General features: G+C 49.3%; 33 non-coding genes across 33 annotated transcripts; 16 read left to right on the top strand and 17 right to left on the bottom strand.

Annotated features, from left to right (window-relative positions):
• Nucleotides 1–247: 247 nt before the first annotated feature.
• Nucleotides 248–319, bottom strand: Trnap-ugg (transfer RNA proline (anticodon UGG)). The gene has a single exon. It is a non-coding gene; the product is annotated as a tRNA-Pro (tRNA).
• A 1,500-nt stretch (nt 320–1,819) lies between these two features.
• Trnav-aac (transfer RNA valine (anticodon AAC)) lies at nt 1,820–1,892 on the top strand. Its single transcript has one exon. It is a non-coding gene; the product is annotated as a tRNA-Val (tRNA).
• Nucleotides 1,893–2,328: 436 nt separating this feature from the next.
• Trnap-cgg (transfer RNA proline (anticodon CGG)) lies at nt 2,329–2,400 on the bottom strand. Its single transcript has one exon. It is a non-coding gene; the product is annotated as a tRNA-Pro (tRNA).
• Nucleotides 2,401–2,634: 234 nt separating this feature from the next.
• Trnav-uac (transfer RNA valine (anticodon UAC)) lies at nt 2,635–2,707 on the top strand. Its single transcript has one exon. It is a non-coding gene; the product is annotated as a tRNA-Val (tRNA).
• Nucleotides 2,708–3,343: 636 nt separating this feature from the next.
• Trnap-ugg (transfer RNA proline (anticodon UGG)) lies at nt 3,344–3,415 on the bottom strand. The gene has a single exon. It is a non-coding gene; the product is annotated as a tRNA-Pro (tRNA).
• Nucleotides 3,416–4,915: 1,500 nt separating this feature from the next.
• On the top strand, nt 4,916–4,988 carry Trnav-aac (transfer RNA valine (anticodon AAC)). Its single transcript has one exon. It is a non-coding gene; the product is annotated as a tRNA-Val (tRNA).
• A 436-nt stretch (nt 4,989–5,424) lies between these two features.
• Trnap-cgg (transfer RNA proline (anticodon CGG)) lies at nt 5,425–5,496 on the bottom strand. The gene has a single exon. It is a non-coding gene; the product is annotated as a tRNA-Pro (tRNA).
• A 234-nt stretch (nt 5,497–5,730) lies between these two features.
• Trnav-uac (transfer RNA valine (anticodon UAC)) lies at nt 5,731–5,803 on the top strand. Its single transcript has one exon. It is a non-coding gene; the product is annotated as a tRNA-Val (tRNA).
• A 636-nt stretch (nt 5,804–6,439) lies between these two features.
• On the bottom strand, nt 6,440–6,511 carry Trnap-ugg (transfer RNA proline (anticodon UGG)). Its single transcript has one exon. It is a non-coding gene; the product is annotated as a tRNA-Pro (tRNA).
• A 1,500-nt stretch (nt 6,512–8,011) lies between these two features.
• On the top strand, nt 8,012–8,084 carry Trnav-aac (transfer RNA valine (anticodon AAC)). The gene has a single exon. It is a non-coding gene; the product is annotated as a tRNA-Val (tRNA).
• A 436-nt stretch (nt 8,085–8,520) lies between these two features.
• On the bottom strand, nt 8,521–8,592 carry Trnap-cgg (transfer RNA proline (anticodon CGG)). Its single transcript has one exon. It is a non-coding gene; the product is annotated as a tRNA-Pro (tRNA).
• A 234-nt stretch (nt 8,593–8,826) lies between these two features.
• Nucleotides 8,827–8,899, top strand: Trnav-uac (transfer RNA valine (anticodon UAC)). Its single transcript has one exon. It is a non-coding gene; the product is annotated as a tRNA-Val (tRNA).
• A 636-nt stretch (nt 8,900–9,535) lies between these two features.
• Trnap-ugg (transfer RNA proline (anticodon UGG)) lies at nt 9,536–9,607 on the bottom strand. Its single transcript has one exon. It is a non-coding gene; the product is annotated as a tRNA-Pro (tRNA).
• A 1,500-nt stretch (nt 9,608–11,107) lies between these two features.
• On the top strand, nt 11,108–11,180 carry Trnav-aac (transfer RNA valine (anticodon AAC)). Its single transcript has one exon. It is a non-coding gene; the product is annotated as a tRNA-Val (tRNA).
• Nucleotides 11,181–11,616: 436 nt separating this feature from the next.
• On the bottom strand, nt 11,617–11,688 carry Trnap-cgg (transfer RNA proline (anticodon CGG)). The gene has a single exon. It is a non-coding gene; the product is annotated as a tRNA-Pro (tRNA).
• A 234-nt stretch (nt 11,689–11,922) lies between these two features.
• Nucleotides 11,923–11,995, top strand: Trnav-uac (transfer RNA valine (anticodon UAC)). Its single transcript has one exon. It is a non-coding gene; the product is annotated as a tRNA-Val (tRNA).
• Nucleotides 11,996–12,631: 636 nt separating this feature from the next.
• Trnap-ugg (transfer RNA proline (anticodon UGG)) lies at nt 12,632–12,703 on the bottom strand. The gene has a single exon. It is a non-coding gene; the product is annotated as a tRNA-Pro (tRNA).
• A 1,500-nt stretch (nt 12,704–14,203) lies between these two features.
• Trnav-aac (transfer RNA valine (anticodon AAC)) lies at nt 14,204–14,276 on the top strand. The gene has a single exon. It is a non-coding gene; the product is annotated as a tRNA-Val (tRNA).
• Nucleotides 14,277–14,712: 436 nt separating this feature from the next.
• On the bottom strand, nt 14,713–14,784 carry Trnap-cgg (transfer RNA proline (anticodon CGG)). Its single transcript has one exon. It is a non-coding gene; the product is annotated as a tRNA-Pro (tRNA).
• Nucleotides 14,785–15,018: 234 nt separating this feature from the next.
• On the top strand, nt 15,019–15,091 carry Trnav-uac (transfer RNA valine (anticodon UAC)). Its single transcript has one exon. It is a non-coding gene; the product is annotated as a tRNA-Val (tRNA).
• A 636-nt stretch (nt 15,092–15,727) lies between these two features.
• Trnap-ugg (transfer RNA proline (anticodon UGG)) lies at nt 15,728–15,799 on the bottom strand. The gene has a single exon. It is a non-coding gene; the product is annotated as a tRNA-Pro (tRNA).
• Nucleotides 15,800–17,299: 1,500 nt separating this feature from the next.
• Nucleotides 17,300–17,372, top strand: Trnav-aac (transfer RNA valine (anticodon AAC)). The gene has a single exon. It is a non-coding gene; the product is annotated as a tRNA-Val (tRNA).
• A 436-nt stretch (nt 17,373–17,808) lies between these two features.
• Nucleotides 17,809–17,880, bottom strand: Trnap-cgg (transfer RNA proline (anticodon CGG)). The gene has a single exon. It is a non-coding gene; the product is annotated as a tRNA-Pro (tRNA).
• A 234-nt stretch (nt 17,881–18,114) lies between these two features.
• Nucleotides 18,115–18,187, top strand: Trnav-uac (transfer RNA valine (anticodon UAC)). The gene has a single exon. It is a non-coding gene; the product is annotated as a tRNA-Val (tRNA).
• A 636-nt stretch (nt 18,188–18,823) lies between these two features.
• On the bottom strand, nt 18,824–18,895 carry Trnap-ugg (transfer RNA proline (anticodon UGG)). Its single transcript has one exon. It is a non-coding gene; the product is annotated as a tRNA-Pro (tRNA).
• Nucleotides 18,896–20,395: 1,500 nt separating this feature from the next.
• Trnav-aac (transfer RNA valine (anticodon AAC)) lies at nt 20,396–20,468 on the top strand. The gene has a single exon. It is a non-coding gene; the product is annotated as a tRNA-Val (tRNA).
• Nucleotides 20,469–20,904: 436 nt separating this feature from the next.
• Nucleotides 20,905–20,976, bottom strand: Trnap-cgg (transfer RNA proline (anticodon CGG)). Its single transcript has one exon. It is a non-coding gene; the product is annotated as a tRNA-Pro (tRNA).
• A 234-nt stretch (nt 20,977–21,210) lies between these two features.
• Nucleotides 21,211–21,283, top strand: Trnav-uac (transfer RNA valine (anticodon UAC)). Its single transcript has one exon. It is a non-coding gene; the product is annotated as a tRNA-Val (tRNA).
• Nucleotides 21,284–21,919: 636 nt separating this feature from the next.
• Trnap-ugg (transfer RNA proline (anticodon UGG)) lies at nt 21,920–21,991 on the bottom strand. Its single transcript has one exon. It is a non-coding gene; the product is annotated as a tRNA-Pro (tRNA).
• A 1,501-nt stretch (nt 21,992–23,492) lies between these two features.
• On the top strand, nt 23,493–23,565 carry Trnav-aac (transfer RNA valine (anticodon AAC)). The gene has a single exon. It is a non-coding gene; the product is annotated as a tRNA-Val (tRNA).
• Nucleotides 23,566–24,000: 435 nt separating this feature from the next.
• On the bottom strand, nt 24,001–24,072 carry Trnap-cgg (transfer RNA proline (anticodon CGG)). Its single transcript has one exon. It is a non-coding gene; the product is annotated as a tRNA-Pro (tRNA).
• Nucleotides 24,073–24,306: 234 nt separating this feature from the next.
• On the top strand, nt 24,307–24,378 carry Trnav-uac (transfer RNA valine (anticodon UAC)). Its single transcript has one exon. It is a non-coding gene; the product is annotated as a tRNA-Val (tRNA).
• A 638-nt stretch (nt 24,379–25,016) lies between these two features.
• On the bottom strand, nt 25,017–25,087 carry Trnap-ugg (transfer RNA proline (anticodon UGG)). The gene has a single exon. It is a non-coding gene; the product is annotated as a tRNA-Pro (tRNA).
• Nucleotides 25,088–25,707: the final 620 nt, after the last annotated feature.

The raw sequence follows: 25,707 nt of genomic DNA, 5'->3' as shown, positions 1-25,707 counted from the left end.
CGTCTCCACTCACGGTGCACATGTTCTGCAAAGACAACCTTTGTTTTCCGTTGCATGCAAGATTACTGTCGGCTCTTCTACAGCAATCGACCCATGTAATTTACTGGTGTCAGATTCTTGCCATATCAAACGGTCCCTTCATCACCGTAGTGCTACACAAAGCGTGCTGCGGCAGGCATCTATTCTTCATTGCAGAGCTGCAAACGTGGGTGAGCTCCACCTACTCTTCAGCACGGTCAAAACGGTAGGGCTCGTCCGGGATTTGAACCCGGGACCTCCTGCACCCAAAGCAGGAATCATACCCCTAGACCAACGAGCCACCTGCCAGTAGCAATGAAGCTAATCCCAAGCAGTCCAGCTCCGAGGAACACTAACTTCCATGTAAATCAGAAACAAAAGCGCTTTCTGAAGGCAGCGCTCACCACTGATGGGAAGAATATGAAAGGCAATGAATATAGAGTGAATAATTTCATCGCGCTCTGCAGATGAACAGACGGTGGTGTTTCACTTTCGTCATGTGCTTTCTCAGTGTCAAGGGAAGGCAAATGCACTAAACAAAAGAACATCGGGAATCCGAAACACCAACTCATAACGAAAAGATTGCGGAATATACTGCAAGCAAAACTTCCAGAAGACCACTCCTGAAGGCGTCGGTGCCTTAACAATTATTCCGTGCAGCAATGATCATCTAGGAAGAGCCAACTGTACGTGTCGCTCCACCACACAACTTTTTTTGATATTGTTTTACCTAAATTTCCATTACCTCTTCGTTACAAGAATACTGATGGTTTTCACCTGATCTGCTTCGTCCAGCAGCGATAGTAGTAAGTAAATCGACGACAGTTTCATTAAAAGTAGGTCAGACACAGAAATCGGAGTTACGTGTAGCTCATGTTATTACGCTTTCAAATGCAGTTCTCCGGCTGGGAGTAGTGGCGTACTCCTGTAATCCAAGCGTCTGGGAGGCCGTTGTTGTGGAAGAGATCTGGGAACAACTACAGATTCGGCCGTTTCATCAGCTCAGGAACGACCGCGACGCCTTCATCGAGCTCTGCAGATTGACCAGATAGCAGTGCGGAATTTTCGGCTAGTGGTGGCTCGGGGTTAAGAGAAGTCGAGAGCAGTGAGCAAAACTACATCGGGAAACCGAAACAGACGACTCATAACGAAAAGATTGCGGAATGTACTGCAAAAGCAAAACTTCGAGAAGACGAACTCTGAAGCCGTCGGTGCCTTGACAATCATTCCGTGCAGCAACGATAATCTGGCGAGAGCGAGGCGTGGGTGTCGCTCGACCACACAACACATTTTATATAATGTTCTACTTATTCTAAACTTGCGTTTCCAGATCATCAGTGAAATACTGTGTGATTTACACCTGGTTTCCTTCTTCCAAAAGCGATATTAAGAAGTGCATCGACTGCAGCGTCATTGACGGTCGTGGGTCCGGGCGCCGGCGCGCCAGCGGTGGCCTGTCGGAGCTGCTGGTGCCTCCATGTAGAGCTACCGCTGAGCCCGGGCTCCTCGCCGCTAACGAAGTGATTGCTTTTGGTGACATCATTTGCAATAGCGACTGCGCGAATTGACGGTACCTCGTATGGAAAGAATGAGAAGCTGATGCTGCTGAGGACTCGGCCGCGAGCATTTCCGACGACTTCTTGGGCTCTCATTCGTGATGGCATTCAGACAGGCAAGGGTGCTGTCGATTGTTGCATACGAATGCGAAATACCTGCATTGTGCGTTTCCGCAAAGTGATTTTTACGCCAAAGTTGCGATCGTCCTACAAGTTGTGTCAGATGTGGAGCACAGAGCGTAGCAGTTTCCGTGGTGTAGCGGTTATCACGTCTGCCTAACACGCAGAAGGTCCCCGGTTAGATTCCGGGCGGAAACACTTTTTCGTCGCACTCAACAAGACCCTTGCTACAATCTCTACTGTGACCATTTAAATCAATTTCAAACGGCCCACCACCAGGGCTCAGATGATACATGAAACTCTTTCAGAACCGGCTACTTGGTTTTTGTGCTTACCTGGAGGGCTGGAAATGCGCGGAACAGCCGCCGGCATGACGGTAGTTGCCTAACACGCAGAAGGTCCCCGGTTAGATTCCGGGCGGAAACACTTTTTCGTCGCACTCAACAAGACCCTTGCTACAATCTCTACTGTGACCATTTAAATCAATTTCAAACGGCCCACCACCAGGGCTCAGATGATACATGAAACTCTTTCAGAACCGGCTACTTGGTTTTTGTGCTTACCTGGAGGGCTGGAAATGCGCGGAACAGCCGCCGGCATGACGGTAGTTGCCACACGTTTGCACAAAACGCAAGGGCTCGTCCGGGATTTGAACCCGGGACCTCCTGCACCCGAAGCAGGAATCATACCCCTAGACCAACGAGCCTGTTCGTAGCGTCTAAGCGCTGCACATGACTGACGCCTCCGTTCTTGGTATCACCATGCAGAGCTGCCGCTCACCCAGCGTTTTCCCTGGCTGTTGCGGTTTGATTGTTTTCATCGATGTCTTTTACAATAGCAACTTCTAGAATCGGAGGGAGCTCGTAGGCGATGCCTTTGCTTACGCAGGAAAAATCTGTTGCCACTACGGGTTTCTAGGCAGAACAGCCGAAGAGCCGTCGTTTCCGTGGTGTAGCGGTTATCACGTCTGCTTTACACGCAGAAGGTCCCCGGTTCGATCCCGGGCGGAAACACGACTTTTTTTAAACCCCTTTTCGGATTCCATTTCCGAGATAACGTCACGTCTGCGTATGCATGGATAATAAATGTCGTGTGCTACACGGATATCGCTTCATTTTACTGTCAAATGCTCTTGCTCCCATAGTGTACCGGTATTCAGTAACTCAGAACGCTCGTAGCTCCATTCTGGCCGGCAAAGTTTATAATCCATTTCTTCAGGACTACTTCAAGTGCGCTTCATACTGGCTTTCCTGAGCTCACTGCACTCGCCTTGTCACAGCTCCGTTGAAGTGTGAACGTAACTAATAGTGAGAAACTCTTAACTACGCTCAGTCTTGTATCCCACCCTTTGGTTGTTGTCGTCGCTAACCAGATGAAGGTAGACTGCTCCACGATTGAGGTTCGTCTCCACTCACGGTGCACATGTTCTGCAAAGACAACCTTTGTTTTCCGTTGCATGCAAGATTACTGTCGGCTCTTCTACAGCAATCGACCCATGTAATTTACTGGTGTCAGATTCTTGCCATATCAAACGGTCCCTTCATCACCGTAGTGCTACACAAAGCGTGCTGCGGCAGGCATCTATTCTTCATTGCAGAGCTGCAAACGTGGGTGAGCTCCACCTACTCTTCAGCACGGTCAAAACGGTAGGGCTCGTCCGGGATTTGAACCCGGGACCTCCTGCACCCAAAGCAGGAATCATACCCCTAGACCAACGAGCCACCTGCCAGTAGCAATGAAGCTAATCCCAAGCAGTCCAGCTCCGAGGAACACTAACTTCCATGTAAATCAGAAACAAAAGCGCTTTCTGAAGGCAGCGCTCACCACTGATGGGAAGAATATGAAAGGCAATGAATATAGAGTGAATAATTTCATCGCGCTCTGCAGATGAACAGACGGTGGTGTTTCACTTTCGTCATGTGCTTTCTCAGTGTCAAGGGAAGGCAAATGCACTAAACAAAAGAACATCGGGAATCCGAAACACCAACTCATAACGAAAAGATTGCGGAATATACTGCAAGCAAAACTTCCAGAAGACCACTCCTGAAGGCGTCGGTGCCTTAACAATTATTCCGTGCAGCAATGATCATCTAGGAAGAGCCAACTGTACGTGTCGCTCCACCACACAACTTTTTTTGATATTGTTTTACCTAAATTTCCATTACCTCTTCGTTACAAGAATACTGATGGTTTTCACCTGATCTGCTTCGTCCAGCAGCGATAGTAGTAAGTAAATCGACGACAGTTTCATTAAAAGTAGGTCAGACACAGAAATCGGAGTTACGTGTAGCTCATGTTATTACGCTTTCAAATGCAGTTCTCCGGCTGGGAGTAGTGGCGTACTCCTGTAATCCAAGCGTCTGGGAGGCCGTTGTTGTGGAAGAGATCTGGGAACAACTACAGATTCGGCCGTTTCATCAGCTCAGGAACGACCGCGACGCCTTCATCGAGCTCTGCAGATTGACCAGATAGCAGTGCGGAATTTTCGGCTAGTGGTGGCTCGGGGTTAAGAGAAGTCGAGAGCAGTGAGCAAAACTACATCGGGAAACCGAAACAGACGACTCATAACGAAAAGATTGCGGAATGTACTGCAAAAGCAAAACTTCGAGAAGACGAACTCTGAAGCCGTCGGTGCCTTGACAATCATTCCGTGCAGCAACGATAATCTGGCGAGAGCGAGGCGTGGGTGTCGCTCGACCACACAACACATTTTATATAATGTTCTACTTATTCTAAACTTGCGTTTCCAGATCATCAGTGAAATACTGTGTGATTTACACCTGGTTTCCTTCTTCCAAAAGCGATATTAAGAAGTGCATCGACTGCAGCGTCATTGACGGTCGTGGGTCCGGGCGCCGGCGCGCCAGCGGTGGCCTGTCGGAGCTGCTGGTGCCTCCATGTAGAGCTACCGCTGAGCCCGGGCTCCTCGCCGCTAACGAAGTGATTGCTTTTGGTGACATCATTTGCAATAGCGACTGCGCGAATTGACGGTACCTCGTATGGAAAGAATGAGAAGCTGATGCTGCTGAGGACTCGGCCGCGAGCATTTCCGACGACTTCTTGGGCTCTCATTCGTGATGGCATTCAGACAGGCAAGGGTGCTGTCGATTGTTGCATACGAATGCGAAATACCTGCATTGTGCGTTTCCGCAAAGTGATTTTTACGCCAAAGTTGCGATCGTCCTACAAGTTGTGTCAGATGTGGAGCACAGAGCGTAGCAGTTTCCGTGGTGTAGCGGTTATCACGTCTGCCTAACACGCAGAAGGTCCCCGGTTAGATTCCGGGCGGAAACACTTTTTCGTCGCACTCAACAAGACCCTTGCTACAATCTCTACTGTGACCATTTAAATCAATTTCAAACGGCCCACCACCAGGGCTCAGATGATACATGAAACTCTTTCAGAACCGGCTACTTGGTTTTTGTGCTTACCTGGAGGGCTGGAAATGCGCGGAACAGCCGCCGGCATGACGGTAGTTGCCTAACACGCAGAAGGTCCCCGGTTAGATTCCGGGCGGAAACACTTTTTCGTCGCACTCAACAAGACCCTTGCTACAATCTCTACTGTGACCATTTAAATCAATTTCAAACGGCCCACCACCAGGGCTCAGATGATACATGAAACTCTTTCAGAACCGGCTACTTGGTTTTTGTGCTTACCTGGAGGGCTGGAAATGCGCGGAACAGCCGCCGGCATGACGGTAGTTGCCACACGTTTGCACAAAACGCAAGGGCTCGTCCGGGATTTGAACCCGGGACCTCCTGCACCCGAAGCAGGAATCATACCCCTAGACCAACGAGCCTGTTCGTAGCGTCTAAGCGCTGCACATGACTGACGCCTCCGTTCTTGGTATCACCATGCAGAGCTGCCGCTCACCCAGCGTTTTCCCTGGCTGTTGCGGTTTGATTGTTTTCATCGATGTCTTTTACAATAGCAACTTCTAGAATCGGAGGGAGCTCGTAGGCGATGCCTTTGCTTACGCAGGAAAAATCTGTTGCCACTACGGGTTTCTAGGCAGAACAGCCGAAGAGCCGTCGTTTCCGTGGTGTAGCGGTTATCACGTCTGCTTTACGCGCAGAAGGTCCCCGGTTCGATCCCGGGCGGAAACACGACTTTTTTTAAACCCCTTTTCGGATTCCATTTCCGAGATAACGTCACGTCTGCGTATGCATGGATAATAAATGTCGTGTGCTACACGGATATCGCTTCATTTTACTGTCAAATGCTCTTGCTCCCATAGTGTACCGGTATTCAGTAACTCAGAACGCTCGTAGCTCCATTCTGGCCGGCAAAGTTTATAATCCATTTCTTCAGGACTACTTCAAGTGCGCTTCATACTGGCTTTCCTGAGCTCACTGCACTCGCCTTGTCACAGCTCCGTTGAAGTGTGAACGTAACTAATAGTGAGAAACTCTTAACTACGCTCAGTCTTGTATCCCACCCTTTGGTTGTTGTCGTCGCTAACCAGATGAAGGTAGACTGCTCCACGATTGAGGTTCGTCTCCACTCACGGTGCACATGTTCTGCAAAGACAACCTTTGTTTTCCGTTGCATGCAAGATTACTGTCGGCTCTTCTACAGCAATCGACCCATGTAATTTACTGGTGTCAGATTCTTGCCATATCAAACGGTCCCTTCATCACCGTAGTGCTACACAAAGCGTGCTGCGGCAGGCATCTATTCTTCATTGCAGAGCTGCAAACGTGGGTGAGCTCCACCTACTCTTCAGCACGGTCAAAACGGTAGGGCTCGTCCGGGATTTGAACCCGGGACCTCCTGCACCCAAAGCAGGAATCATACCCCTAGACCAACGAGCCACCTGCCAGTAGCAATGAAGCTAATCCCAAGCAGTCCAGCTCCGAGGAACACTAACTTCCATGTAAATCAGAAACAAAAGCGCTTTCTGAAGGCAGCGCTCACCACTGATGGGAAGAATATGAAAGGCAATGAATATAGAGTGAATAATTTCATCGCGCTCTGCAGATGAACAGACGGTGGTGTTTCACTTTCGTCATGTGCTTTCTCAGTGTCAAGGGAAGGCAAATGCACTAAACAAAAGAACATCGGGAATCCGAAACACCAACTCATAACGAAAAGATTGCGGAATATACTGCAAGCAAAACTTCCAGAAGACCACTCCTGAAGGCGTCGGTGCCTTAACAATTATTCCGTGCAGCAATGATCATCTAGGAAGAGCCAACTGTACGTGTCGCTCCACCACACAACTTTTTTTGATATTGTTTTACCTAAATTTCCATTACCTCTTCGTTACAAGAATACTGATGGTTTTCACCTGATCTGCTTCGTCCAGCAGCGATAGTAGTAAGTAAATCGACGACAGTTTCATTAAAAGTAGGTCAGACACAGAAATCGGAGTTACGTGTAGCTCATGTTATTACGCTTTCAAATGCAGTTCTCCGGCTGGGAGTAGTGGCGTACTCCTGTAATCCAAGCGTCTGGGAGGCCGTTGTTGTGGAAGAGATCTGGGAACAACTACAGATTCGGCCGTTTCATCAGCTCAGGAACGACCGCGACGCCTTCATCGAGCTCTGCAGATTGACCAGATAGCAGTGCGGAATTTTCGGCTAGTGGTGGCTCGGGGTTAAGAGAAGTCGAGAGCAGTGAGCAAAACTACATCGGGAAACCGAAACAGACGACTCATAACGAAAAGATTGCGGAATGTACTGCAAAAGCAAAACTTCGAGAAGACGAACTCTGAAGCCGTCGGTGCCTTAACAATCATTCCGTGCAGCAACGATAATCTGGCGAGAGCGAGGCGTGGGTGTCGCTCGACCACACAACACATTTTATATAATGTTCTACTTATTCTAAACTTGCGTTTCCAGATCATCAGTGAAATACTGTGTGATTTACACCTGGTTTCCTTCTTCCAAAAGCGATATTAAGAAGTGCATCGACTGCAGCGTCATTGACGGTCGTGGGTCCGGGCGCCGGCGCGCCAGCGGTGGCCTGTCGGAGCTGCTGGTGCCTCCATGTAGAGCTACCGCTGAGCCCGGGCTCCTCGCCGCTAACGAAGTGATTGCTTTTGGTGACATCATTTGCAATAGCGACTGCGCGAATTGACGGTACCTCGTATGGAAAGAATGAGAAGCTGATGCTGCTGAGGACTCGGCCGCGAGCATTTCCGACGACTTCTTGGGCTCTCATTCGTGATGGCATTCAGACAGGCAAGGGTGCTGTCGATTGTTGCATACGAATGCGAAATACCTGCATTGTGCGTTTCCGCAAAGTGATTTTTACGCCAAAGTTGCGATCGTCCTACAAGTTGTGTCAGATGTGGAGCACAGAGCGTAGCAGTTTCCGTGGTGTAGCGGTTATCACGTCTGCCTAACACGCAGAAGGTCCCCGGTTAGATTCCGGGCGGAAACACTTTTTCGTCGCACTCAACAAGACCCTTGCTACAATCTCTACTGTGACCATTTAAATCAATTTCAAACGGCCCACCACCAGGGCTCAGATGATACATGAAACTCTTTCAGAACCGGCTACTTGGTTTTTGTGCTTACCTGGAGGGCTGGAAATGCGCGGAACAGCCGCCGGCATGACGGTAGTTGCCTAACACGCAGAAGGTCCCCGGTTAGATTCCGGGCGGAAACACTTTTTCGTCGCACTCAACAAGACCCTTGCTACAATCTCTACTGTGACCATTTAAATCAATTTCAAACGGCCCACCACCAGGGCTCAGATGATACATGAAACTCTTTCAGAACCGGCTACTTGGTTTTTGTGCTTACCTGGAGGGCTGGAAATGCGCGGAACAGCCGCCGGCATGACGGTAGTTGCCACACGTTTGCACAAAACGCAAGGGCTCGTCCGGGATTTGAACCCGGGACCTCCTGCACCCGAAGCAGGAATCATACCCCTAGACCAACGAGCCTGTTCGTAGCGTCTAAGCGCTGCACATGACTGACGCCTCCGTTCTTGGTATCACCATGCAGAGCTGCCGCTCACCCAGCGTTTTCCCTGGCTGTTGCGGTTTGATTGTTTTCATCGATGTCTTTTACAATAGCAACTTCTAGAATCGGAGGGAGCTCGTAGGCGATGCCTTTGCTTACGCAGGAAAAATCTGTTGCCACTACGGGTTTCTAGGCAGAACAGCCGAAGAGCCGTCGTTTCCGTGGTGTAGCGGTTATCACGTCTGCTTTACGCGCAGAAGGTTCCCGGTTCGATCCCGGGCGGAAACACGACTTTTTTTAAACCCCTTTTCGGATTCCATTTCCGAGATAACGTCACGTCTGCGTATGCATGGATAATAAATGTCGTGTGCTACACGGATATCGCTTCATTTTACTGTCAAATGCTCTTGCTCCCATAGTGTACCGGTATTCAGTAACTCAGAACGCTCGTAGCTCCATTCTGGCCGGCAAAGTTTATAATCCATTTCTTCAGGACTACTTCAAGTGCGCTTCATACTGGCTTTCCTGAGCTCACTGCACTCGCCTTGTCACAGCTCCGTTGAAGTGTGAACGTAACTAATAGTGAGAAACTCTTAACTACGCTCAGTCTTGTATCCCACCCTTTGGTTGTTGTCGTCGCTAACCAGATGAAGGTAGACTGCTCCACGATTGAGGTTCGTCTCCACTCACGGTGCACATGTTCTGCAAAGACAACCTTTGTTTTCCGTTGCATGCAAGATTACTGTCGGCTCTTCTACAGCAATCGACCCATGTAATTTACTGGTGTCAGATTCTTGCCATATCAAACGGTCCCTTCATCACCGTAGTGCTACACAAAGCGTGCTGCGGCAGGCATCTATTCTTCATTGCAGAGCTGCAAACGTGGGTGAGCTCCACCTACTCTTCAGCACGGTCAAAACGGTAGGGCTCGTCCGGGATTTGAACCCGGGACCTCCTGCACCCAAAGCAGGAATCATACCCCTAGACCAACGAGCCACCTGCCAGTAGCAATGAAGCTAATCCCAAGCAGTCCAGCTCCGAGGAACACTAACTTCCATGTAAATCAGAAACAAAAGCGCTTTCTGAAGGCAGCGCTCACCACTGATGGGAAGAATATGAAAGGCAATGAATATAGAGTGAATAATTTCATCGCGCTCTGCAGATGAACAGACGGTGGTGTTTCACTTTCGTCATGTGCTTTCTCAGTGTCAAGGGAAGGCAAATGCACTAAACAAAAGAACATCGGGAATCCGAAACACCAACTCATAACGAAAAGATTGCGGAATATACTGCAAGCAAAACTTCCAGAAGACCACTCCTGAAGGCGTCGGTGCCTTAACAATTATTCCGTGCAGCAATGATCATCTAGGAAGAGCCAACTGTACGTGTCGCTCCACCACACAACTTTTTTTGATATTGTTTTACCTAAATTTCCATTACCTCTTCGTTACAAGAATACTGATGGTTTTCACCTGATCTGCTTCGTCCAGCAGCGATAGTAGTAAGTAAATCGACGACAGTTTCATTAAAAGTAGGTCAGACACAGAAATCGGAGTTACGTGTAGCTCATGTTATTACGCTTTCAAATGCAGTTCTCCGGCTGGGAGCAGTGGCGTACTCCTGTAATCCAAGCGTCTGGGAGGCCGTTGTTGTGGAAGAGATCTGGGAACAACTACAGATTCGGCCGTTTCATCAGCTCAGGAACGACCGCGACGCCTTCATCGAGCTCTGCAGATTGACCAGATAGCAGTGCGGAATTTTCGGCTAGTGGTGGCTCGGGGTTAAGAGAAGTCGAGAGCAGTGAGCAAAACTACATCGGGAAACCGAAACAGACGACTCATAACGAAAAGATTGCGGAATGTACTGCAAAAGCAAAACTTCGAGAAGACGAACTCTGAAGCCGTCGGTGCCTTGACAATCATTCCGTGCAGCAACGATAATCTGGCGAGAGCGAGGCGTGGGTGTCGCTCGACCACACAACACATTTTATATAATGTTCTACTTATTCTAAACTTGCGTTTCCAGATCATCAGTGAAATACTGTGTGATTTACACCTGGTTTCCTTCTTCCAAAAGCGATATTAAGAAGTGCATCGACTGCAGCGTCATTGACGGTCGTGGGTCCGGGCGCCGGCGCGCCAGCGGTGGCCTGTCGGAGCTGCTGGTGCCTCCATGTAGAGCTACCGCTGAGCCCGGGCTCCTCGCCGCTAACGAAGTGATTGCTTTTGGTGACATCATTTGCAATAGCGACTGCGCGAATTGACGGTACCTCGTATGGAAAGAATGAGAAGCTGATGCTGCTGAGGACTCGGCCGCGAGCATTTCCGACGACTTCTTGGGCTCTCATTCGTGATGGCATTCAGACAGGCAAGGGTGCTGTCGATTGTTGCATACGAATGCGAAATACCTGCATTGTGCGTTTCCGCAAAGTGATTTTTACGCCAAAGTTGCGATCGTCCTACAAGTTGTGTCAGATGTGGAGCACAGAGCGTAGCAGTTTCCGTGGTGTAGCGGTTATCACGTCTGCCTAACACGCAGAAGGTCCCCGGTTAGATTCCGGGCGGAAACACTTTTTCGTCGCACTCAACAAGACCCTTGCTACAATCTCTACTGTGACCATTTAAATCAATTTCAAACGGCCCACCACCAGGGCTCAGATGATACATGAAACTCTTTCAGAACCGGCTACTTGGTTTTTGTGCTTACCTGGAGGGCTGGAAATGCGCGGAACAGCCGCCGGCATGACGGTAGTTGCCTAACACGCAGAAGGTCCCCGGTTAGATTCCGGGCGGAAACACTTTTTCGTCGCACTCAACAAGACCCTTGCTACAATCTCTACTGTGACCATTTAAATCAATTTCAAACGGCCCACCACCAGGGCTCAGATGATACATGAAACTCTTTCAGAACCGGCTACTTGGTTTTTGTGCTTACCTGGAGGGGTGGAAATGCGCGGAACAGCCGCCGGCATGACGGTAGTTGCCACACGTTTGCACAAAACGCAAGGGCTCGTCCGGGATTTGAACCCGGGACCTCCTGCACCCGAAGCAGGAATCATACCCCTAGACCAACGAGCCTGTTCGTAGCGTCTAAGCGCTGCACATGACTGACGCCTCCGTTCTTGGTATCACCATGCAGAGCTGCCGCTCACCCAGCGTTTTCCCTGGCTGTTGCGGTTTGATTGTTTTCATCGATGTCTTTTACAATAGCAACTTCTAGAATCGGAGGGAGCTCGTAGGCGATGCCTTTGCTTACGCAGGAAAAATCTGTTGCCACTACGGGTTTCTAGGCAGAACAGCCGAAGAGCCGTCGTTTCCGTGGTGTAGCGGTTATCACGTCTGCTTTACGCGCAGAAGGTTCCCGGTTCGATCCCGGGCGGAAACACGACTTTTTTTAAACCCCTTTTCGGATTCCATTTCCGAGATAACGTCACGTCTGCGTATGCATGGATAATAAATGTCGTGTGCTACACGGATATCGCTTCATTTTACTGTCAAATGCTCTTGCTCCCATAGTGTACCGGTATTCAGTAACTCAGAACGCTCGTAGCTCCATTCTGGCCGGCAAAGTTTATAATCCATTTCTTCAGGACTACTTCAAGTGCGCTTCATACTGGCTTTCCTGAGCTCACTGCACTCGCCTTGTCACAGCTCCGTTGAAGTGTGAACGTAACTAATAGTGAGAAACTCTTAACTACGCTCAGTCTTGTATCCCACCCTTTGGTTGTTGTCGTCGCTAACCAGATGAAGGTAGACTGCTCCACGATTGAGGTTCGTCTCCACTCACGGTGCACATGTTCTGCAAAGACAACCTTTGTTTTCCGTTGCATGCAAGATTACTGTCGGCTCTTCTACAGCAATCGACCCATGTAATTTACTGGTGTCAGATTCTTGCCATATCAAACGGTCCCTTCATCACCGTAGTGCTACACAAAGCGTGCTGCGGCAGGCATCTATTCTTCATTGCAGAGCTGCAAACGTGGGTGAGCTCCACCTACTCTTCAGCACGGTCAAAACGGTAGGGCTCGTCCGGGATTTGAACCCGGGACCTCCTGCACCCAAAGCAGGAATCATACCCCTAGACCAACGAGCCACCTGCCAGTAGCAATGAAGCTAATCCCAAGCAGTCCAGCTCCGAGGAACACTAACTTCCATGTAAATCAGAAACAAAAGCGCTTTCTGAAGGCAGCGCTCACCACTGATGGGAAGAATATGAAAGGCAATGAATATAGAGTGAATAATTTCATCGCGCTCTGCAGATGAACAGACGGTGGTGTTTCACTTTCGTCATGTGCTTTCTCAGTGTCAAGGGAAGGCAAATGCACTAAACAAAAGAACATCGGGAATCCGAAACACCAACTCATAACGAAAAGATTGCGGAATATACTGCAAGCAAAACTTCCAGAAGACCACTCCTGAAGGCGTCGGTGCCTTAACAATTATTCCGTGCAGCAATGATCATCTAGGAAGAGCCAACTGTACGTGTCGCTCCACCACACAACTTTTTTTGATATTGTTTTACCTAAATTTCCATTACCTCTTCGTTACAAGAATACTGATGGTTTTCACCTGATCTGCTTCGTCCAGCAGCGATAGTAGTAAGTAAATCGACGACAGTTTCATTAAAAGTAGGTCAGACACAGAAATCGGAGTTACGTGTAGCTCATGTTATTACGCTTTCAAATGCAGTTCTCCGGCTGGGAGCAGTGGCGTACTCCTGTAATCCAAGCGTCTGGGAGGCCGTTGTTGTGGAAGAGATCTGGGAACAACTACAGATTCGGCCGTTTCATCAGCTCAGGAACGACCGCGACGCCTTCATCGAGCTCTGCAGATTGACCAGATAGCAGTGCGGAATTTTCGGCTAGTGGTGGCTCGGGGTTAAGAGAAGTCGAGAGCAGTGAGCAAAACTACATCGGGAAACCGAAACAGACGACTCATAACGAAAAGATTGCGGAATGTACTGCAAAAGCAAAACTTCGAGAAGACGAACTCTGAAGCCGTCGGTGCCTTGACAATCATTCCGTGCAGCAACGATAATCTGGCGAGAGCGAGGCGTGGGTGTCGCTCGACCACACAACACATTTTATATAATGTTCTACTTATTCTAAACTTGCGTTTCCAGATCATCAGTGAAATACTGTGTGATTTACACCTGGTTTCCTTCTTCCAAAAGCGATATTAAGAAGTGCATCGACTGCAGCGTCATTGACGGTCGTGGGTCCGGGCGCCGGCGCGCCAGCGGTGGCCTGTCGGAGCTGCTGGTGCCTCCATGTAGAGCTACCGCTGAGCCCGGGCTCCTCGCCGCTAACGAAGTGATTGCTTTTGGTGACATCATTTGCAATAGCGACTGCGCGAATTGACGGTACCTCGTATGGAAAGAATGAGAAGCTGATGCTGCTGAGGACTCGGCCGCGAGCATTTCCGACGACTTCTTGGGCTCTCATTCGTGATGGCATTCAGACAGGCAAGGGTGCTGTCGATTGTTGCATACGAATGCGAAATACCTGCATTGTGCGTTTCCGCAAAGTGATTTTTACGCCAAAGTTGCGATCGTCCTACAAGTTGTGTCAGATGTGGAGCACAGAGCGTAGCAGTTTCCGTGGTGTAGCGGTTATCACGTCTGCCTAACACGCAGAAGGTCCCCGGTTAGATTCCGGGCGGAAACACTTTTTCGTCGCACTCAACAAGACCCTTGCTACAATCTCTACTGTGACCATTTAAATCAATTTCAAACGGCCCACCACCAGGGCTCAGATGATACATGAAACTCTTTCAGAACCGGCTACTTGGTTTTTGTGCTTACCTGGAGGGCTGGAAATGCGCGGAACAGCCGCCGGCATGACGGTAGTTGCCTAACACGCAGAAGGTCCCCGGTTAGATTCCGGGCGGAAACACTTTTTCGTCGCACTCAACAAGACCCTTGCTACAATCTCTACTGTGACCATTTAAATCAATTTCAAACGGCCCACCACCAGGGCTCAGATGATACATGAAACTCTTTCAGAACCGGCTACTTGGTTTTTGTGCTTACCTGGAGGGCTGGAAATGCGCGGAACAGCCGCCGGCATGACGGTAGTTGCCACACGTTTGCACAAAACGCAAGGGCTCGTCCGGGATTTGAACCCGGGACCTCCTGCACCCGAAGCAGGAATCATACCCCTAGACCAACGAGCCTGTTCGTAGCGTCTAAGCGCTGCACATGACTGACGCCTCCGTTCTTGGTATCACCATGCAGAGCTGCCGCTCACCCAGCGTTTTCCCTGGCTGTTGCGGTTTGATTGTTTTCATCGATGTCTTTTACAATAGCAACTTCTAGAATCGGAGGGAGCTCGTAGGCGATGCCTTTGCTTACGCAGGAAAAATCTGTTGCCACTACGGGTTTCTAGGCAGAACAGCCGAAGAGCCGTCGTTTCCGTGGTGTAGCGGTTATCACGTCTGCTTTACGCGCAGAAGGTTCCCGGTTCGATCCCGGGCGGAAACACGACTTTTTTTAAACCCCTTTTCGGATTCCATTTCCGAGATAACGTCACGTCTGCGTATGCATGGATAATAAATGTCGTGTGCTACACGGATATCGCTTCATTTTACTGTCAAATGCTCTTGCTCCCATAGTGTACCGGTATTCAGTAACTCAGAACGCTCGTAGCTCCATTCTGGCCGGCAAAGTTTATAATCCATTTCTTCAGGACTACTTCAAGTGCGCTTCATACTGGCTTTCCTGAGCTCACTGCACTCGCCTTGTCACAGCTCCGTTGAAGTGTGAACGTAACTAATAGTGAGAAACTCTTAACTACGCTCAGTCTTGTATCCCACCCTTTGGTTGTTGTCGTCGCTAACCAGATGAAGGTAGACTGCTCCACGATTGAGGTTCGTCTCCACTCACGGTGCACATGTTCTGCAAAGACAACCTTTGTTTTCCGTTGCATGCAAGATTACTGTCGGCTCTTCTACAGCAATCGACCCATGTAATTTACTGGTGTCAGATTCTTGCCATATCAAACGGTCCCTTCATCACCGTAGTGCTACACAAAGCGTGCTGCGGCAGGCATCTATTCTTCATTGCAGAGCTGCAAACGTGGGTGAGCTCCACCTACTCTTCAGCACGGTCAAAACGGTAGGGCTCGTCCGGGATTTGAACCCGGGACCTCCTGCACCCAAAGCAGGAATCATACCCCTAGACCAACGAGCCACCTGCCAGTAGCAATGAAGCTAATCCCAAGCAGTCCAGCTCCGAGGAACACTAACTTCCATGTAAATCAGAAACAAAAGCGCTTTCTGAAGGCAGCGCTCACCACTGATGGGAAGAATATGAAAGGCAATGAATATAGAGTGAATAATTTCATCGCGCTCTGCAGATGAACAGACGGTGGTGTTTCACTTTCGTCATGTGCTTTCTCAGTGTCAAGGGAAGGCAAATGCACTAAACAAAAGAACATCGGGAATCCGAAACACCAACTCATAACGAAAAGATTGCGGAATATACTGCAAGCAAAACTTCCAGAAGACCACTCCTGAAGGCGTCGGTGCCTTAACAATTATTCCGTGCAGCAATGATCATCTAGGAAGAGCCAACTGTACGTGTCGCTCCACCACACAACTTTTTTTGATATTGTTTTACCTAAATTTCCATTACCTCTTCGTTACAAGAATACTGATGGTTTTCACCTGATCTGCTTCGTCCAGCAGCGATAGTAGTAAGTAAATCGACGACAGTTTCATTAAAAGTAGGTCAGACACAGAAATCGGAGTTACGTGTAGCTCATGTTATTACGCTTTCAAATGCAGTTCTCCGGCTGGGAGCAGTGGCGTACTCCTGTAATCCAAGCGTCTGGGAGGCCGTTGTTGTGGAAGAGATCTGGGAACAACTACAGATTCGGCCGTTTCATCAGCTCAGGAACGACCGCGACGCCTTCATCGAGCTCTGCAGATTGACCAGATAGCAGTGCGGAATTTTCGGCTAGTGGTGGCTCGGGGTTAAGAGAAGTCGAGAGCAGTGAGCAAAACTACATCGGGAAACCGAAACAGACGACTCATAACGAAAAGATTGCGGAATGTACTGCAAAAGCAAAACTTCGAGAAGACGAACTCTGAAGCCGTCGGTGCCTTGACAATCATTCCGTGCAGCAACGATAATCTGGCGAGAGCGAGGCGTGGGTGTCGCTCGACCACACAACACATTTTATATAATGTTCTACTTATTCTAAACTTGCGTTTCCAGATCATCAGTGAAATACTGTGTGATTTACACCTGGTTTCCTTCTTCCAAAAGCGATATTAAGAAGTGCATCGACTGCAGCGTCATTGACGGTCGTGGGTCCGGGCGCCGGCGCGCCAGCGGTGGCCTGTCGGAGCTGCTGGTGCCTCCATGTAGAGCTACCGCTGAGCCCGGGCTCCTCGCCGCTAACGAAGTGATTGCTTTTGGTGACATCATTTGCAATAGCGACTGCGCGAATTGACGGTACCTCGTATGGAAAGAATGAGAAGCTGATGCTGCTGAGGACTCGGCCGCGAGCATTTCCGACGACTTCTTGGGCTCTCATTCGTGATGGCATTCAGACAGGCAAGGGTGCTGTCGATTGTTGCATACGAATGCGAAATACCTGCATTGTGCGTTTCCGCAAAGTGATTTTTACGCCAAAGTTGCGATCGTCCTACAAGTTGTGTCAGATGTGGAGCACAGAGCGTAGCAGTTTCCGTGGTGTAGCGGTTATCACGTCTGCCTAACACGCAGAAGGTCCCCGGTTAGATTCCGGGCGGAAACACTTTTTCGTCGCACTCAACAAGACCCTTGCTACAATCTCTACTGTGACCATTTAAATCAATTTCAAACGGCCCACCACCAGGGCTCAGATGATACATGAAACTCTTTCAGAACCGGCTACTTGGTTTTTGTGCTTACCTGGAGGGCTGGAAATGCGCGGAACAGCCGCCGGCATGACGGTAGTTGCCTAACACGCAGAAGGTCCCCGGTTAGATTCCGGGCGGAAACACTTTTTCGTCGCACTCAACAAGACCCTTGCTACAATCTCTACTGTGACCATTTAAATCAATTTCAAACGGCCCACCACCAGGGCTCAGATGATACATGAAACTCTTTCAGAACCGGCTACTTGGTTTTTGTGCTTACCTGGAGGGCTGGAAATGCGCGGAACAGCCGCCGGCATGACGGTAGTTGCCACACGTTTGCACAAAACGCAAGGGCTCGTCCGGGATTTGAACCCGGGACCTCCTGCACCCGAAGCAGGAATCATACCCCTAGACCAACGAGCCTGTTCGTAGCGTCTAAGCGCTGCACATGACTGACGCCTCCGTTCTTGGTATCACCATGCAGAGCTGCCGCTCACCCAGCGTTTTCCCTGGCTGTTGCGGTTTGATTGTTTTCATCGATGTCTTTTACAATAGCAACTTCTAGAATCGGAGGGAGCTCGTAGGCGATGCCTTTGCTTACGCAGGAAAAATCTGTTGCCACTACGGGTTTCTAGGCAGAACAGCCGAAGAGCCGTCGTTTCCGTGGTGTAGCGGTTATCACGTCTGCTTTACACGCAGAAGGTCCCCGGTTCGATCCCGGGCGGAAACACGACTTTTTTTAAACCCCTTTTCGGATTCCATTTCCGAGATAACGTCACGTCTGCGTATGCATGGATAATAAATGTCGTGTGCTACACGGATATCGCTTCATTTTACTGTCAAATGCTCTTGCTCCCATAGTGTACCGGTATTCAGTAACTCAGAACGCTCGTAGCTCCATTCTGGCCGGCAAAGTTTATAATCCATTTCTTCAGGACTACTTCAAGTGCGCTTCATACTGGCTTTCCTGAGCTCACTGCACTCGCCTTGTCACAGCTCCGTTGAAGTGTGAACGTAACTAATAGTGAGAAACTCTTAACTACGCTCAGTCTTGTATCCCACCCTTTGGTTGTTGTCGTCGCTAACCAGATGAAGGTAGACTGCTCCACGATTGAGGTTCGTCTCCACTCACGGTGCACATGTTCTGCAAAGACAACCTTTGTTTTCCGTTGCATGCAAGATTACTGTCGGCTCTTCTACAGCAATCGACCCATGTAATTTACTGGTGTCAGATTCTTGCCATATCAAACGGTCCCTTCATCACCGTAGTGCTACACAAAGCGTGCTGCGGCAGGCATCTATTCTTCATTGCAGAGCTGCAAACGTGGGTGAGCTCCACCTACTCTTCAGCACGGTCAAAACGGTAGGGCTCGTCCGGGATTTGAACCCGGGACCTCCTGCACCCAAAGCAGGAATCATACCCCTAGACCAACGAGCCACCTGCCAGTAGCAATGAAGCTAATCCCAAGCAGTCCAGCTCCGAGGAACACTAACTTCCATGTAAATCAGAAACAAAAGCGCTTTCTGAAGGCAGCGCTCACCACTGATGGGAAGAATATGAAAGGCAATGAATATAGAGTGAATAATTTCATCGCGCTCTGCAGATGAACAGACGGTGGTGTTTCACTTTCGTCATGTGCTTTCTCAGTGTCAAGGGAAGGCAAATGCACTAAACAAAAGAACATCGGGAATCCGAAACACCAACTCATAACGAAAAGATTGCGGAATATACTGCAAGCAAAACTTCCAGAAGACCACTCCTGAAGGCGTCGGTGCCTTAACAATTATTCCGTGCAGCAATGATCATCTAGGAAGAGCCAACTGTACGTGTCGCTCCACCACACAACTTTTTTTGATATTGTTTTACCTAAATTTCCATTACCTCTTCGTTACAAGAATACTGATGGTTTTCACCTGATCTGCTTCGTCCAGCAGCGATAGTAGTAAGTAAATCGACGACAGTTTCATTAAAAGTAGGTCAGACACAGAAATCGGAGTTACGTGTAGCTCATGTTATTACGCTTTCAAATGCAGTTCTCCGGCTGGGAGCAGTGGCGTACTCCTGTAATCCAAGCGTCTGGGAGGCCGTTGTTGTGGAAGAGATCTGGGAACAACTACAGATTCGGCCGTTTCATCAGCTCAGGAACGACCGCGACGCCTTCATCGAGCTCTGCAGATTGACCAGATAGCAGTGCGGAATTTTCGGCTAGTGGTGGCTCGGGGTTAAGAGAAGTCGAGAGCAGTGAGCAAAACTACATCGGGAAACCGAAACAGACGACTCATAACGAAAAGATTGCGGAATGTACTGCAAAAGCAAAACTTCGAGAAGACGAACTCTGAAGCCGTCGGTGCCTTGACAATCATTCCGTGCAGCAACGATAATCTGGCGAGAGCGAGGCGTGGGTGTCGCTCGACCACACAACACATTTTATATAATGTTCTACTTATTCTAAACTTGCGTTTCCAGATCATCAGTGAAATACTGTGTGATTTACACCTGGTTTCCTTCTTCCAAAAGCGATATTAAGAAGTGCATCGACTGCAGCGTCATTGACGGTCGTGGGTCCGGGCGCCGGCGCGCCAGCGGTGGCCTGTCGGAGCTGCTGGTGCCTCCATGTAGAGCTACCGCTGAGCCCGGGCTCCTCGCCGCTAACGAAGTGATTGCTTTTGGTGACATCATTTGCAATAGCGACTGCGCGAATTGACGGTACCTCGTATGGAAAGAATGAGAAGCTGATGCTGCTGAGGACTCGGCCGCGAGCATTTCCGACGACTTCTTGGGCTCTCATTCGTGATGGCATTCAGACAGGCAAGGGTGCTGTCGATTGTTGCATACGAATGCGAAATACCTGCATTGTGCGTTTCCGCAAAGTGATTTTTACGCCAAAGTTGCGATCGTCCTACAAGTTGTGTCAGATGTGGAGCACAGAGCGTAGCAGTTTCCGTGGTGTAGCGGTTATCACGTCTGCCTAACACGCAGAAGGTCCCCGGTTAGATTCCGGGCGGAAACACTTTTTCGTCGCACTCAACAAGACCCTTGCTACAATCTCTACTGTGACCATTTAAATCAATTTCAAACGGCCCACCACCAGGGCTCAGATGATACATGAAACTCTTTCAGAACCGGCTACTTGGTTTTTGTGCTTACCTGGAGGGCTGGAAATGCGCGGAACAGCCGCCGGCATGACGGTAGTTGCCTAACACGCAGAAGGTCCCCGGTTAGATTCCGGGCGGAAACACTTTTTCGTCGCACTCAACAAGACCCTTGCTACAATCTCTACTGTGACCATTTAAATCAATTTCAAACGGCCCACCACCAGGGCTCAGATGATACATGAAACTCTTTCAGAACCGGCTACTTGGTTTTTGTGCTTACCTGGAGGGCTGGAAATGCGCGGAACAGCCGCCGGCATGACGGTAGTTGCCACACGTTTGCACAAAACGCAAGGGCTCGTCCGGGATTTGAACCCGGGACCTCCTGCACCCGAAGCAGGAATCATACCCCTAGACCAACGAGCCTGTTCGTAGCGTCTAAGCGCTGCACATGACTGACGCCTCCGTTCTTGGTATCACCATGCAGAGCTGCCGCTCACCCAGCGTTTTCCCTGGCTGTTGCGGTTTGATTGTTTTCATCGATGTCTTTTACAATAGCAACTTCTAGAATCGGAGGGAGCTCGTAGGCGATGCCTTTGCTTACGCAGGAAAAATCTGTTGCCACTACGGGTTTCTAGGCAGAACAGCCGAAGAGCCGTCGTTTCCGTGGTGTAGCGGTTATCACGTCTGCTTTACGCGCAGAAGGTTCCCGGTTCGATCCCGGGCGGAAACACGACTTTTTTTAAACCCCTTTTCGGATTCCATTTCCGAGATAACGTCACGTCTGCGTATGCATGGATAATAAATGTCGTGTGCTACACGGATATCGCTTCATTTTACTGTCAAATGCTCTTGCTCCCATAGTGTACCGGTATTCAGTAACTCAGAACGCTCGTAGCTCCATTCTGGCCGGCAAAGTTTATAATCCATTTCTTCAGGACTACTTCAAGTGCGCTTCATACTGGCTTTCCTGAGCTCACTGCACTCGCCTTGTCACAGCTCCGTTGAAGTGTGAACGTAACTAATAGTGAGAAACTCTTAACTACGCTCAGTCTTGTATCCCACCCTTTGGTTGTTGTCGTCGCTAACCAGATGAAGGTAGACTGCTCCACGATTGAGGTTCGTCTCCACTCACGGTGCACATGTTCTGCAAAGACAACCTTTGTTTTCCGTTGCATGCAAGATTACTGTCGGCTCTTCTACAGCAATCGACCCATGTAATTTACTGGTGTCAGATTCTTGCCATATCAAACGGTCCCTTCATCACCGTAGTGCTACACAAAGCGTGCTGCGGCAGGCATCTATTCTTCATTGCAGAGCTGCAAACGTGGGTGAGCTCCACCTACTCTTCAGCACGGTCAAAACGGTAGGGCTCGTCCGGGATTTGAACCCGGGACCTCCTGCACCCAAAGCAGGAATCATACCCCTAGACCAACGAGCCACCTGCCAGTAGCAATGAAGCTAATCCCAAGCAGTCCAGCTCCGAGGAACACTAACTTCCATGTAAATCAGAAACAAAAGCGCTTTCTGAAGGCAGCGCTCACCACTGATGGGAAGAATATGAAAGGCAATGAATATAGAGTGAATAATTTCATCGCGCTCTGCAGATGAACAGACGGTGGTGTTTCACTTTCGTCATGTGCTTTCTCAGTGTCAAGGGAAGGCAAATGCACTAAACAAAAGAACATCGGGAATCCGAAACACCAACTCATAACGAAAAGATTGCGGAATATACTGCAAGCAAAACTTCCAGAAGACCACTCCTGAAGGCGTCGGTGCCTTAACAATTATTCCGTGCAGCAATGATCATCTAGGAAGAGCCAACTGTACGTGTCGCTCCACCACACAACTTTTTTTGATATTGTTTTACCTAAATTTCCATTACCTCTTCGTTACAAGAATACTGATGGTTTTCACCTGATCTGCTTCGTCCAGCAGCGATAGTAGTAAGTAAATCGACGACAGTTTCATTAAAAGTAGGTCAGACACAGAAATCGGAGTTACGTGTAGCTCATGTTATTACGCTTTCAAATGCAGTTCTCCGGCTGGGAGCAGTGGCGTACTCCTGTAATCCAAGCGTCTGGGAGGCCGTTGTTGTGGAAGAGATCTGGGAACAACTACAGATTCGGCCGTTTCATCAGCTCAGGAACGACCGCGACGCCTTCATCGAGCTCTGCAGATTGACCAGATAGCAGTGCGGAATTTTCGGCTAGTGGTGGCTCGGGGTTAAGAGAAGTCGAGAGCAGTGAGCAAAACTACATCGGGAAACCGAAACAGACGACTCATAACGAAAAGATTGCGGAATGTACTGCAAAAGCAAAACTTCGAGAAGACGAACTCTGAAGCCGTCGGTGCCTTGACAATCATTCCGTGCAGCAACGATAATCTGGCGAGAGCGAGGCGTGGGTGTCGCTCGACCACACAACACATTTTATATAATGTTCTACTTATTCTAAACTTGCGTTTCCAGATCATCAGTGAAATACTGTGTGATTTACACCTGGTTTCCTTCTTCCAAAAGCGATATTAAGAAGTGCATCGACTGCAGCGTCATTGACGGTCGTGGGTCCGGGCGCCGGCGCGCCAGCGGTGGCCTGTCGGAGCTGCTGGTGCCTCCATGTAGAGCTACCGCTGAGCCCGGGCTCCTCGCCGCTAACGAAGTGATTGCTTTTGGTGACATCATTTGCAATAGCGACTGCGCGAATTGACGGTACCTCGTATGGAAAGAATGAGAAGCTGATGCTGCTGAGGACTCGGCCGCGAGCATTTCCGACGACTTCTTGGGCTCTCATTCGTGATGGCATTCAGACAGGCAAGGGTGCTGTCGATTGTTGCATACGAATGCGAAATACCTGCATTGTGCGTTTCCGCAAAGTGATTTTTTACGCCAAAGTTGCGATCGTCCTACAAGTTGTGTCAGATGTGGAGCACAGAGCGTAGCAGTTTCCGTGGTGTAGCGGTTATCACGTCTGCCTAACACGCAGAAGGTCCCCGGTTAGATTCCGGGCGGAAACACTTTTTCGTCGCACTCAACAAGACCCTTGCTACAATCTCTACTGTGACCATTTAAATCAATTTCAAACGGCCCACCACCAGGGCTCAGATGATACATGAAACTCTTTCAGAACCGGCTACTTGGTTTTTGTGCTTACCTGGAGGGCTGGAAATGCGCGGAACAGCCGCCGGCATGACGGTAGTTGCCTAACACGCAGAGGTCCCCGGTTAGATTCCGGGCGGAAACACTTTTTCGTCGCACTCAACAAGACCCTTGCTACAATCTCTACTGTGACCATTTAAATCAATTTCAAACGGCCCACCACCAGGGCTCAGATGATACATGAAACTCTTTCAGAACCGGCTACTTGGTTTTTGTGCTTACCTGGAGGGCTGGAAATGCGCGGAACAGCCGCCGGCATGACGGTAGTTGCCACACGTTTGCACAAAACGCAAGGGCTCGTCCGGGATTTGAACCCGGGACCTCCTGCACCCGAAGCAGGAATCATACCCCTAGACCAACGAGCCTGTTCGTAGCGTCTAAGCGCTGCACATGACTGACGCCTCCGTTCTTGGTATCACCATGCAGAGCTGCCGCTCACCCAGCGTTTTCCCTGGCTGTTGCGGTTTGATTGTTTTCATCGATGTCTTTTACAATAGCAACTTCTAGAATCGGAGGGAGCTCGTAGGCGATGCCTTTGCTTACGCAGGAAAAATCTGTTGCCACTACGGGTTTCTAGGCAGAACAGCCGAAGAGCCGTCGTTTCCGTGGTGTAGCGGTTATCACGTCTGCTTTACACGCAGAAGGTCCCCGTTCGATCCCGGGCGGAAACACGACTTTTTTTAAACCCCTTTTCGGATTCCATTTCCGAGATAACGTCACGTCTGCGTATGCATGGATAATAAATGTCGTGTGCTACACGGATATCGCTTCATTTTACTGTCAAATGCTCTTGCTCCCATAGTGTACCGGTATTCAGTAACTCAGAACGCTCGTAGCTCCATTCTGGCCGGCAAAGTTTATAATCCATTTCTTCAGGACTACTTCAAGTGCGCTTCATACTGGCTTTCCTGAGCTCACTGCACTCGCCTTGTCACAGCTCCGTTGAAGTGTGAACGTAACTAATAGTGAGAAACTCTTAACTACGCTCAGTCTTGTATCCCACCCTTTGGTTGTTGTCGTCGCTAACCAGATGAAGGTAGACTGCTCCACGATTGAGGTTCGTCTCCACTCACGGTGCACATGTTCTGCAAAGACAACCTTTGTTTTCCGTTGCATGCAAGATTACTGTCGGCTCTTCTACAGCAATCGACCCATGTAATTTACTGGTGTCAGATTCTTGCCATATCAAACGGTCCCCTTCATCACCGTAGTGCTACACAAAGCGTGCTGCGGCAGGCATCTATTCTTCATTGCAGAAGCTGCAAACGTGGGTGAGCTCCACCTACTCTTCAGCACGGTCAAAACGGTAGGGCTCGTCCGGGATTTGAACCCGGGACCTCCTGCACCCAAAGCAGGATCATACCCCTAGACCAACGAGCCACCTGCCAGTAGCAATGAAGCTAATCCCAAGCAGTCCAGCTCCGAGGAACACTAACTTCCATGTAAATCAGAAACAAAAGCGCTTTCTGAAGGCAGCGCTCACCACTGATGGGAAGAATATGAAAGGCAATGAATATAGAGTGAATAATTTCATCGCGCTCTGCAGATGAACAGACGGTGGTGTTTCACTTTCGTCATGTGCTTTCTCAGTGTCAAGGGAAGGCAAATGCACTAAACAAAAGAACATCGGGAATCCGAACACAACCAACTCATAACGAAAAGATTGCGGAATATACTGCAAGCAAAACTTCCAGAAGACCACTCCTGAAGGCGTCGGTGCCTTAACAATTATTCCGTGCAGCAATGATCATCTAGGAAGAGCCAACTGTACGTGTCGCTCCACCACACAACTTTTTTTGATATTGTTTTACCTAAATTTCCATTACCTCTTCGTTACAAGAATACTGATGGTTTTCACCTGATCTGCTTCGTCCAGCAGCGATAGTAGTAAGTAAATCGACGACAGTTTCATTAAAAGTAGGTCAGACACAGAAATCGGAGTTACGTGTAGCTCATGTTATTACGCTTTCAAATGCAGTTCTCCGGCTGGGAGTAAGTGG

The sequence above is a fragment of the Schistocerca cancellata genome, unplaced genomic scaffold (genome assembly GCF_023864275.1).
Source record: "Schistocerca cancellata isolate TAMUIC-IGC-003103 unplaced genomic scaffold, iqSchCanc2.1 HiC_scaffold_637, whole genome shotgun sequence".
Lineage (NCBI taxonomy): Eukaryota > Metazoa > Arthropoda > Insecta > Orthoptera > Acrididae > Schistocerca > Schistocerca cancellata.
Note: the sequence above shows the minus strand (reverse complement) of the source record. Positions and strands in the feature narration are given on the sequence as shown.